We start from the raw sequence: 12,443 nt of genomic DNA on the forward strand, positions 1-12,443 counted from the left end.
CACGTGGACTAAGAAGTGTTCGCTGCTCAGCCTAAAATTGAGGCTACTCATGTCTAAGCAATTAGCTGTATTCCTGCAGAACACAGTCAGGCATTCAGAGTCACTGTGCCAGACTGTCCTGAGGGAAGGAGACGGCATAATGCGATGGAGCTAGAAATGACCATGGTGCCAAACTTTTCATCTTCTTTAATATGCTGGGTTTCAGGACATTCACCCATCATGGGTGCCTGAGTTAGCAGACCTGCAACCCTACACATTCAGGGGTTAAATCCTCATAACAGATTGCTAAAGCATGTTTTTCATTTGGCCTCAATTATGCAGGAAGGTCAATGTAATCATAGTTATTATTTACACATCTCCTGGCGTCTACTCAAATCCATCATTTTTGCTACTTCCTGGAAGAAGTTAAAGTATTTTCATTTCTTGGTATGGTGATGTTGTGTTAGTACATTTAGTAAGAATGGATGTTCAGGTTGCTGCCAGTACTCTTTTGGATACTTGTATTATTGAAGCATCCCTTATTGAGCATACCATTTACCCTCCCATCCCAAAAAGGAAGGCCAGAGGTAGCACCCTACTATTACACTCCTATGAAAAGCATGATAATGAACCAAATACTTCTTTTGCAGTTACTGTTTTCCAGCCTCTAAGAGGAAGATGAGATTTATGTTTGACCTCTTCCCCTTTCTTTGGCTAGAAAACCAGCATGATCTATTTCAGTGTTATAAGCCCCAAAGTCCCATTGCACTAAGAAATATTAAATCTATCCAATAAATTATCATTAGGATAAGTGAACACACTTTAAGCAGATGTTGGAAGACTATTCAGGATTCTCCCAGTGAGCTAATTTCAAAGGAGTTCTGCCCTTCCACTGATATTCATATCTATTTCTACAAAGTGCCCGATTTCAAGTGTAACTGTAAAAGTATGTACCTATCCATAAAAACATTCCATTTCCCCTTCAAGGAAAGATCCTATACTGGCACAGATTTTCAGCTTTCAAACCACAACATTACATAACATCTAGAAATCATATTTATGCATATACCTCCCTTCCACTCGAGAGGCAGGCCAGGTCGACAGCATCTGGAGGGCTGGTGGATTTGTGTGCAGTTAATAAAGGCAGCAAGACAGCAACCTGGAAATGAGGTGCAGCTGCACAGATATTCCCATATAGCTGCTACCCATATACCCACATCTTGCATGTAGCACTGCATTATATTCACCCTCGTATAGATCCTCATATGAAAAATGCATCCAATTCTTGACTGGGAGGACAGATTAAGGAGTGATCCTGGCACTGCAGGGAAATGGGAGACAAGTGTAAAGTCTCCAGCACCAGAACTAGATGGTTCATAGCTTCTCTTTGGGTTTTGTGTTTTGGCCTTTTTAAAAAAACCAATCCATATTTTTTCCATGATAATAGGAAATTATAAAGGCAATACTCACCACTAATTCAAGTTCACTTCTAGATTCAACATTTACTTAAAGGTAGTTATGTTGTCAGAAATATTTTTTTGAAAAGAAAAGATTTTTCAAATTATACATTTGATTATTCTGCATAGTTTTAGCTTTTGGAAGTGCTCAAAATGGTTTCAGTTGATACTAAGTGACATATTTTGGGAATAAGATCTGAAAAACTTAATCTTTTTCTAACTCTGAATGACCTATTTTACAGCTGGAACCAGGATTTAAAAAAAAAAAAAAAAGTTAAGAATCTGGAAACAGTTGACAAGTTTAAGAGCTTAAGCGAGGACTATGAGAGTGGATATGTTGAGCATGTCATGGTATCAGCAATGAGAAATGGGGAGCAGCTTTGCTGTGTGCAGAGGACTGAAATCTGTAACTTGTTGCATGTCTAAACAGTCCACTTGAAAAAGCAAGTGAAAGGTTGCTGAGATAGCAGAAAGCCTGAGAATAATTCGCTTCAAAGCAGGAAGAAACTACAAAGCATTTTTAATTTTACAAAGAAAAATGAAAGAGAACAGAAAACTTTTCAAAACACAGAATTCTGGGCTCTGTTCTTTAACTGAGAATTACTGGAAAGCTGCATTTGCAACATGTGGTAACTGCAAATTATTATCAGGCAGAAATCACATAAAGAACACATGCATTCATAGGTTAAACAATTTCACAGCAGTAATACTTTTCCCCTGAAGAACAAACACTGCAATGACAAAAATATATAAAATTGTGAAGATCATCAGTTGGCTTAAAAAGTAAGGCTCACATTTTATGGTTCACATTTTATTTCAAAAAAGAAAACCTCCTCCAACTAATACAGATTAATTAGTAGAGAACAGTGTAACTTCTCCACTAAGTCTCTTATTCCAAGCTCAGTAAATGAACTTGATCAAGGATGTACTGCTTCAGTAGTGCCACAGCATGATTTTCAGAATTTGTGTGTGTAGATATACAGAACTATATGAAGCTACAGAAAACTTGGTGTCTTCCAAAAATGTACAAATCCTCATTTCTCCTGCAAGGCTGTAGAAGGTAATATACACCATGTGCTAAGTTGTCAGGCTATAAAAAAAGCATATTGTGGGCTTTTGGCACAGAACAACAGAGGGCCTCAGGTAGATTGGTAAAGCATTGAGTGCCAAAGGTTTAGAAAATCACAACCTCCAGCCAAAAGAGAAAAAAAATGAAGAAGGAAAGGGGTGTTTTTCAAGATTGTGCCAGGACCTTAGAATTTGCTAACGTAAATTGGTTTTGAAGAAGGAGAAGCACATTTTCCAAATAAAGGGAAAAGTTAGACGTAGGACTTCGGTATTTTCAAAGCCCTCAGTTATTTGCAAAGCCTGGAATGAGAAGGGAAGTCACCAGTAATGGAAAGAATTATGTTGTCCATAGCTATGGTGATTTCCACGTGAAACACTAGCATAAAATCATACATGGATCATTCTTTCTTAAAGCAGAGAGTATGTCTATTCCCTAGGCTGAGGAGTATTTCTTCAGTACCTACCTAGATCAAGCTTGTGTGTAAAACAGACAAAAGATGGGCACGAGGTGTTCTTCACAACCAACATGCATTTGTACCCTTGCAGCCTTGTTTCAGTACAACAAGAAGATATTGTCTGTACATACAAGCTGTTGCAGGCACTGAGTGTTTCTTGGAAAAAAACAGTCCCACGAGAGCATCTCAAAAGATGTTTGCATCCAAATGCACTCTTGTGTTAAGAAAAATCTTTCAAACTAGGAAAAAATCCAGTTTATTGCACATTCAGCTAAACAGGACCATTGATGGTGGATTGATAATTATAGCCTTTATCCAGTCCTTTAAAACCCTGACCTACTGTAGCCTACAAAGAAACAGTGAGCACAAAGATTCTCACTGAATCAAATATCAAGCAGTCTCAGACACCCACACAGTTTTCACGTGGAAGAAAAAGTCATTATAAGATAATCCTGAGCTAATACACAGGACCAGAACTGACACCTAGAACGAAATGCAGCTGCTGACTGATAGACCTGAGTTAGTGCCAATGCCTGGGAGGAGGGAGCCGAAGACATTCAACCCGTGTATGTGGCAGGGTATTCTTTGCCCCTTGACAGTTCAGAACAGCGCAGCTTCACTGTCTCCTGTGGAAAACAACACACCCATGCTCTGCTACCAAAGACCTGTCTATTTGAGGGTAGTAAATAGCTACTTAGTGAACAAATGTATCAATATATCTTCTTGTTTACTGAACACTCTATAGCAATAGCAAGGTTTCAACAGGCCTGATGTCAGTATGGCTGGGTTTATAGGCATCAGCTGAGAATTTTCCACAATGACTCTTATTCAGTGCACTTTTAATACAACTTCCTAAATGAGGTATTTCCTCATCCTCTCTGACCTTTTAAAAGATGTTTCTCTGTTGCTTCTGTATTACATAGACACTTAGTTTTGAATTATTTGTCCCTTTTTTATGGATAGTTACTTAGAAATAGTGTGATCAGTTAATGCAGAACATCCTGTATGTTAAAATAATACATATGCCCTTAGGGTGAATTCGTCCTGAGCACCAGATTTGTATGATTGGCAGATGATTTATTTAAATTGTTTTTTAGCAGATGATTTAATTAAATTGTTTCTCTGTCTTAATCCTACATGAGGTTTATAATTCTATTATTTTTTTCCAAAAAGGTGTTTTCTTCAGCATGGCCATTCCTGGGATGAAAGGGGGATTATGGAGTTTATCAACAGAGCTTCTATAATGATTTTCAGAAAATTATTTTTAAAAGAGTCTGTTTAAGCTTGTTAAAACTTTCTGTTTTCAAAGATGAGCAGAAAGATGGTACCAGCTGTGCAATGGAGAGCCAACAGAGACATGCAGCTACAGCACTGCACAGGCACAGTGTTTTTTCAGCTACATACAGGTCAGCCATGCCCACACAGTTCTGCATCAAACAAGTCCTGTCCTTCAGCAGAACTTAATTCATGGGAACATTATCCAATATGATTATACTGCACCTAGCTCCAAAGACAGCTCAGGAATGTCTTATCCTCACTCTAGGATGAGATGCTGACATACCCTAAATTTTTATCTTGAACTTGACTCTTCAAGAATTCCAGGTTTCCAGTCCTATCCCTTTTCAACATCTATTTTTTTTCACAGTTTTAAAATTCAAAACTTGAGTACCTACTTTCAGAAGGTCCAAAGTAAAGAAACTGAAGGGAAATAAAGCATCTCTTTGCGTCTCCCGAGGGGAGCTTGAGAGATATTTCAAAAACAAACATCAGCTTTTATTAATGCATCCTTTAAGAAGCTATGTGTTCAGGAGGCTTCCAGTGGAATTAACTCATTTGTATCACAGAGAAGTTGGGAACAAGACTTCAGAATCTGCATTCCTCTGGGCAATCAAAACTGAGGTACAGGCATGCTAAAATTCACAATACTTACATCCAGTTTAGCCATGTAACCCTCAGCTACCTCATGCAGAGCACAGTTTCTTGGCTGCTGAGCAGAAAGGAAAAGTTACCTTATATTTCTTCTGAAAGAAATATACATAGTTAAAAAAGAAAAGAAGAAAAGTGTTTGTTTTTTTTTTTTGGTTTTTTTTTTTTGGAGATTGTCATAGGGAATTATTTCACTAGAGCATTCCAAAGGATGGATCCAAACCACAGAAATAGATTGTCATTCCACTTTAGCTTATTTGGTCTGCTATTTCATTATGAGTTTTCCAGAAGACTTTAGGTCTCGGAGAGAAGGGTTCGGTTTGCCTGTACCAGGCCTTTTAAAATCTCCAAAATGCATTCCTTCTCATGTGTATAATGTGTGTTTCCATTTCAAGACAATGACAGGGGGAGAGTGGGCTAGGGCTAGAAGTGCTTTTTTGTTTGGTTGTTTGTTTTTTTTTGTTTGGTTGGGTTTTTTTTTGGTTTGTTTGTTTGCTTGGTTTTTGATAATGATGGGGTTAACAAGAATTGATTTATTTCTCAGTATGTTTTCTCAGCTTCTGAGCATGCTGGTATTAAAGGAAAAGGTCAACATGAATGTATGTGTTGCTAGTATTTTTTACCCTGTACCACATGCTCTTTCAATGTCTTTCATGTCATGTCTGTGGCTATTTTCACTGGATTTTTATCTATTTTCTGCTTCAGATCAGAAAAAGGACATTCAGTGGTGTAATGAAAACTTAGGAGCTGTGATGGAAGGGAAAATAAAACAGTAAAAGGATGTCTTCAGTTTGCATCAGCTTAGTACTTGCTAGCTGTTGCCTCTGGTTTTATCAAGAAGAGGAAGCAATAGAGGTCAGCTCAGAGGGATTCATTCAGACATACACAAAGTGACAGCTCATCCCAAAAAGTTCTGTAAAGCAACAATTTAAGAAGGGACTTTACATTGGCAAGTAAATAATTTGACATAGTCTCCATGACTATTAAATTTGGATTTTATGATGAATCAAGGAAAACTGAACAGTAAAAGTAGGGATAGAAAAAAAAAAAAAAAAAGCCATAAAAGCAGCTGCAAGAAGCCTAAGATAATAAACATTTGAAGGATGTGTCCAAGTATCTTTGGCAATCACACACTGAGCACCCCACCCTTTACAGAACTCACCAAGCTGAGAAACTCTGAAAGAATTTACAAACAAACCCTCCATCCACAACAAAATTTCAGGCAGAAGTGAAACAATAAATAGGACTAGATATAGTACCAGGACCTCAACAGTTTGTGTTTGTTATAGATCTTCAATTTCTTCACAGGTAACATGCAGCAGCATTTCCCTGACTTACCACCTGAGGCTGGAGAACTGACAAAAAGAAAAAGAGCTGAAATAGTGAAAAGATTGAACAAGACAAATTATTTTGCAGTTAAACCTCTTGTTTTCTGATGAAGTAGGTAAGGTTTTATCCTGATAAAGGAGTCATGTTTTCATCACAGATTTGACAAGATGTCCTTGCTAGAGCAGAAGCCTAGGAACTCAATGGGAGTTAAACAATAAATGTTCAAGTCTGCTTTAAATGGAAGCATTAAATTGGAAAGGAGAAATCCTTTTAAAAATCAGGTAGTATTTTCCAGCAGTATTATTGAGAAGGACTCATTTACTCCCTATTTGAACATTAATGCTGAAATACTGGCCATCTTCAGTATGGAATACTTCCGTAACACTGCTTTTAAACTGATGTAATTTGTACCCTGGGAAGTGAGCCCTATGTGTAACAAGGAGAAAGAACACCAAAGAAAAACTGTTAAACTTTTCTTTCAGTAATTGTTCCACATTAGGCAACCTCTGCCTCTCCCCATTTACCATCCACACTACAGTGGTGGCAGCCTTTAAGAGAATGAGTGCACAGAACCTTTTTGCTGGATCATTCCAAGTCTCAGAACAATTCTCCAAAGCTGCTGATTATGTCACCTTTGACTGTGTTACTGGCACAGACAGAGGAAGTGTAAGGACAAGAAAAAGAACAGAAATAAAGAAAACAGTGCTTGAGCTGACACTACGGAGGAAAATGCTCATCCAGTGCTCTCAGTCCCTGGGACTGGAGTCCTATGCCAGCAGGGTGAGATGGGGATACTCTGAACCCCTTTTAGCCTTGAGAAACACACTTCAAATTCCTTAAACAGGGCAACAGTGATTTTAATAACCATTCAGAGGTTCAGAAAAAGGGCTGCAGGATTTCACCACATGTTTTCTGAGCTTCTTTTCAAAGAAATCAGAAGCATGTTAGTTAAGTGCTTGGTAATGAGGCTTTCGGCTCTGTTTTGCTGAACAGTTTCTCTAGGGCCTTGCACATCTTTTGTATTAGCTGTGTTTAGATTAACAAAGAACTATCACATGGAAGCAGCCCTTGTTTACGGCATTTCATTGCAAAGGAGTGGAGCTGACTGAGGTCATACCTCCTCTGTTTGTCCTGGAGGGCAGCATCCCCACCAGGGTGAGAGCCTCCCATAAAACTTCCTGCACAGGGAGGAGGGAAGAGGTGGAGCCCCTGATTCCTCTTTTGCTGGCTCCCACCCACTCAGAGGCAGTGGTTCATGCTTCTCGCAAATGACTCCAGGTTCTGGTCGGGCACAAAACCCGCTTATGTCCACAAGCTTGACCAGCACAAGGACCAGCACAGAACTAAGCTGCTCTCTGCCCCATAAAGAGAAGTGATCTGCCAAAAGAAAGGGAATGGAATGCACCCTCGCAGACCTGCAACATCTGAAACTCCGTAAATATCTTTACCCAAAGGCCCTTCTTGAAGGGTTCCATACTCCTGGTAGCCAGGAAATCCCATGCTTGGGCCTGCACAGGCAGGACCTGCTTGTTTTTAAGCAAGTAGAGATGAGATTGCTGCAGGGGAGAAGGAGTCAACCCTGGTGAAGCGAGGTCTCCACAACTAAAAGTGAAAGTCCCGTCATTGAGCCTTCTGATAAGACCAGCAGCAACAAGATTTCCTATTTCCTTTCTATCATGTATAACTCAGCCTTAACTGAATTAACTGTTTCAGTCTTAACATTGGAGTTCAATGCCCTGCTGTGGAATGCATTCTGCCAGCATTGTTTAACTTATACACAAGCTCAGCCTACCTGATTTTAAATTAAACCTGAGCTGAACTCTGTCCTGGCAAGACTTGCTGAAAGCTGAGCGAGGTCGTTTCGAGCCAGCGTGTTAGAAGAGACGCGCCTTTATTTGCGGTCTGCCTCAGCGCTTGTCCCTGCAGGAGCTACCCCAACCATTCATCAAGGTTTGTATCACTCTGGGCTTCAAAGAGCCAAGCCAGCCATGCTATCATGCCCTGCTGCTCCTCTGTAGCGTGCCCAGGCATGCTCAGCACACTCTGACAATGAGCCCGGTGGGGACATGCCAAGGCCTGCGTTGCAATTCTCCTCGCCTGCCTTCTGGAGACAGCTTGGCAGTCTGAGGGAAAAAAAACAAATAACAAACTCACACCGAAGTGGATTTGTAGCAGTACTGGAAATACTTTCAACATTAGAAATGGAAATTTGTAGAGGGATTTTTCATGTCATTCTGCAGAGGAACCTTGATAGGCATGTATGTACTAAGTAATCATTGCTGCTGTCACATAAAGGCTTAACTCATGCTCCAAAATTTCAGTTCATCAATTTAGAGACTGCAAGATGTCAGGCTCTCCATAGTAACTTTCATTTGGAGGTATTGATTTGCAGAAATCCTGTTCATTTGCCTCTCAACATCAAATCCCAAACAGCTCTTTCCCTTTAGGAACTCAAAATAACTCATAATTTGAATTTACCTCATGTTTTAAGCCTTAAGGCATTACCCATCTGAGAACAGGAAATACTTGTAAGGTAAACAGAACAGAAAACACTTTTGTCAGACTTTACAGATATCAGAGATTGGATTTTTTCCTTTCTGCAAGCCTATTTCCCTCTAATACAACAAACATAGCTTCAGGCAGAGGCATGTAGAATGGTTTCCAAACTAAATAAGTTTCAGAGGTTATGTGAGCCTTAGAAATGTCTCTCAAATGCAGTCCAGGCTAAGCAACACCTGCCTTTGAAAAGTAAACAAAAGAAAGTCTAAATTAGGCTGGACAGAGACCTGGATTACCCCCCTTGGACTGTTGCTGAGAGCGGAGCAAGTGCTTTTAAAGGTACCACACACACTTCCCTTGGGGCTGCAGAGCAGCACGGCCTTGCTGGAGTGCTGCTTCTTCAACCCAAAAGTCAAGCACAAGCCTTTACTTCTGCAGAACACCCAGCTCTGACTGCTCTGTTTTTCCTTTGTGTTTGCACGGTGTCACGGACTCCTGCTGGTTGTGCATAGAGAGACTGAGCATTTATGTATTATACATACCCATGTTGCTAATGGTTTAGACCAACACCTGGTTTGAGGAAAATGTACCATCTTTACTGGCTTTAATGTTTCTCTCGAGGTGGAAGAAGCATGTAAAATCCTGCAAGGCAATTCTAGAAACAGTCTGCTTTATTCTCTAGGAAAAAAATAAAGAAAAAAAAAGAAAAAAAGGAGAGTGTCTAGCTTCTTGATGTTCAGGTACATAGCATGATTTTTTGGACTGGTAACATGTATCTGCAGTTACAGAATAGCCAATTACTGGCTATTCATGGATTCCTTTCGTGTTATCACTCACTGAACAGCGAATGAAAAAACACTGCCAAAAATAGCAGGGGAAGGGGACAGAAAGGGAAACAACATAAAAACCGTGCACAGCAAGTAGAGAGGCATGGCCCTTTCACTCACATAATGAAAAGGTTGACACGAAGACTGTTAGCACAGAAAGGTTCCATTTAAAAATCCATGGTGTTTAAGTGTTTTTCTTCCAATCAGATCTGTCAGAAATCTCCCTCATAATTTCATTCTCCACAGAAAGGTACTAAGTAGAAACTTTAGAAGTATGTTGCTATTGTGTTTGAAAACCTTCCCGACCAAATGAGGTCTCAGTCAGCCACACAACAGCATGGCTTTCTGACTCATAACCCTTCTCTGATCATAACTAACTCTGATCTTCCCTCCACTTCAAGCCCAAATGCCATTTTGTCTTTCTTCAATTGCACACTAGCCTGAAAAAGACTTCTTTTAAAATACTGAGTCAATTTTGTTCTAGGCTTAATACAGCAGCATGATCCAATCTGCAATGATATAGATTTTTTTCCTTCACCAGCTAAGTCTCTGAGGCATTTTATGGAATCAAATATTGCTAAAAGAGCATCACATAAAGAAAGTTTTAAAATTAGATTTAAAATGCAAAGAGCAATTCAGCATATGCATTACCCATGTGGAGCTGGTTTGGCAAATGCAACATGGAATTACTTAAAGCTTGCCTACAGCTTTTTTCTTTTCTTTCCTTTCTTGGTGTTTTTTTTTTTCTTCATTTTTGGAGGTTTTTTTGGTGGGGTTTTATTTTGCTTTTTGGGTTCTTTTGGTTTTTTGTTTCTTTTTTTGGTTGGTTGATTGGTTAGGTTTTTTGGTTATTTCTACTTATGGCAACATGACCATAGAAATCATTAGGCCTAGACTGTTATTAATACAAGTTTGTAATCTAGAAAATTGTTCTTTATTTCTGCCCTCTGGTGTCCAGCTTAAATAGCTTGTTTTGTCAGGTCATCTGTCTAAAATGAATGCCATTTCAAAGATATGGCAATTTCTAGGGTAAGATGGAAAGAATTGAACACTTCACTAAATTTACTGTTGAGCGTGGTATATAACCTTTTTTTAAAATAAGCTCATATAATTCCCTGTTGTGTGTACTCTCACAAAGATGATATGACTAAACAAAATGACACAAGTGAGGCAGAAAAAGAGATAAAGATTTTTAAGGGTTTTTCTTCTTGGAAAAAGTAGCAAACCTATCACTTAGAAGACAACATTTTCAAATGGCTGCATCCATTCATATTTTTAGTTAGCTGAAGAAACATTTTCAAAAGTTCAATATTATCTCACTGAAAAAATTATTAACAGGGAATTGGTTAAATCAAGACACAGCCATAGAGGGGGAAGAGAGTGCAGCTACCCTCTTGCCATGGGATGGAGAACAAAGAACATATTTGAGGGTGCTGAGGAAACGAGGGTGATGGCTGCAGTTCACCAAATTCCCCCCCTCTGCAAACACATCATTCATGCCAGTGCTTCAACCATACCCAAGAACAGATGTTTACATTTGCATTTACAATTCTACTTGTTGAAGTCAACTTTCGAACATTTGGAGTGAATTATAATGTGACCAAATATGGTCACACATTAGTCTCCATGTTCTATGCCTTCACCTCACAAATAGATAATAATTACAAATTACTCTTAAAAAAAAACAAACAAGAAAAAAAAAAAAGCAAAAACAAAACAAAAAAACCCAAACCAAAAAAACAAACCCCAAAAAAACCCCAAAAAACTTCCCATAGTTGGTAACTATATTGATAATAGGTACTATTTCTGCTGCTCTGTTTTAGATATTATCTTACAGGCTGCATGTTTGCAACATCTATTAACCATAAATAATAATCCTTTCTAATATGGTTCTATTTACAGATTTCTAAATCACACTGAAAACCTGGCCAAGCGCAGCCACATCAGCCATCTTCAACCACTACCTTATATATCTCAGAAGTAAGCAAATCTATGCTCTGAGCAAAAGAAATTCTGAGTTCCCTTCCAGATTTTTTTCCTCCCCACACACAAACTCATGGTCCCAAAATGCTACTCATTGAAAGAATGGAAAGCTGCAAATGTTCAAAAATATTAAGTAAAGCACCTTTCTTCTTGGAGTGGGTTGGATTTTTCTGGTTGGTTGCATTTGGGGTTTTTTTTGAGGGGGAGAAGCATGTTTGGTTTTGTTTGGTTTGTGTATATGTTTTGGGTTTTTTGGTCTGTTTCTTTGGGTTCTTTTTTGGAAAAAGTGAGCTGAGGAGTAACATAAGACAAGAGGAAGGCAAACAGATCATTTGGTCAGAGCATGGTCCTACAGCATTTGTACCTTACCTATCTCCATTCAAGTGGAAGAAAAAAGCAATGCTTCATCTCATGGGTATCACTGAAGAGGTTCTCAGTCTAGCAGAAACATGTCATAATCCACTGCCAGCAGCAGTCTAATTTATTTAATTAATGTATTTAATAAAATTCATATAAAACCCCCCACTATTTTTTCCTCTTACGTACTGTATTTCAGTCCACTAATTCTACCCTCAGTCTTAATTTCCAACATAACCAGCAATTAATCCACAAATTAAAATTAATTTAAAACTAACAGCATCTTAAATGACAGAGAATTGCCATCCTTTCTAAATTTCAGACAAAAAGGTAACAAACACTTGAAGCAGGCAATTAAGAGTTCACACTATTTTTGTAGAACTGAATTCTTCTCTGTACTCTCTATTCTCTGTAGTCCTATATAGGAACAAGCTAGCATAATACTTAAATCACTGGGAAAATGTACTTTTAAAATATCATGCAAATAGCAGGGAATCACCTGTCAGCTACACCAAGCTGCAGTAAAAATTTAAATGTGATTTTCCAATGCAGAGTCAGACAAA

Source organism: Poecile atricapillus, chromosome 3 (genome assembly GCF_030490865.1).
Source record: "Poecile atricapillus isolate bPoeAtr1 chromosome 3, bPoeAtr1.hap1, whole genome shotgun sequence".
Classification (NCBI taxonomy): domain Eukaryota; kingdom Metazoa; phylum Chordata; class Aves; order Passeriformes; family Paridae; genus Poecile; species Poecile atricapillus.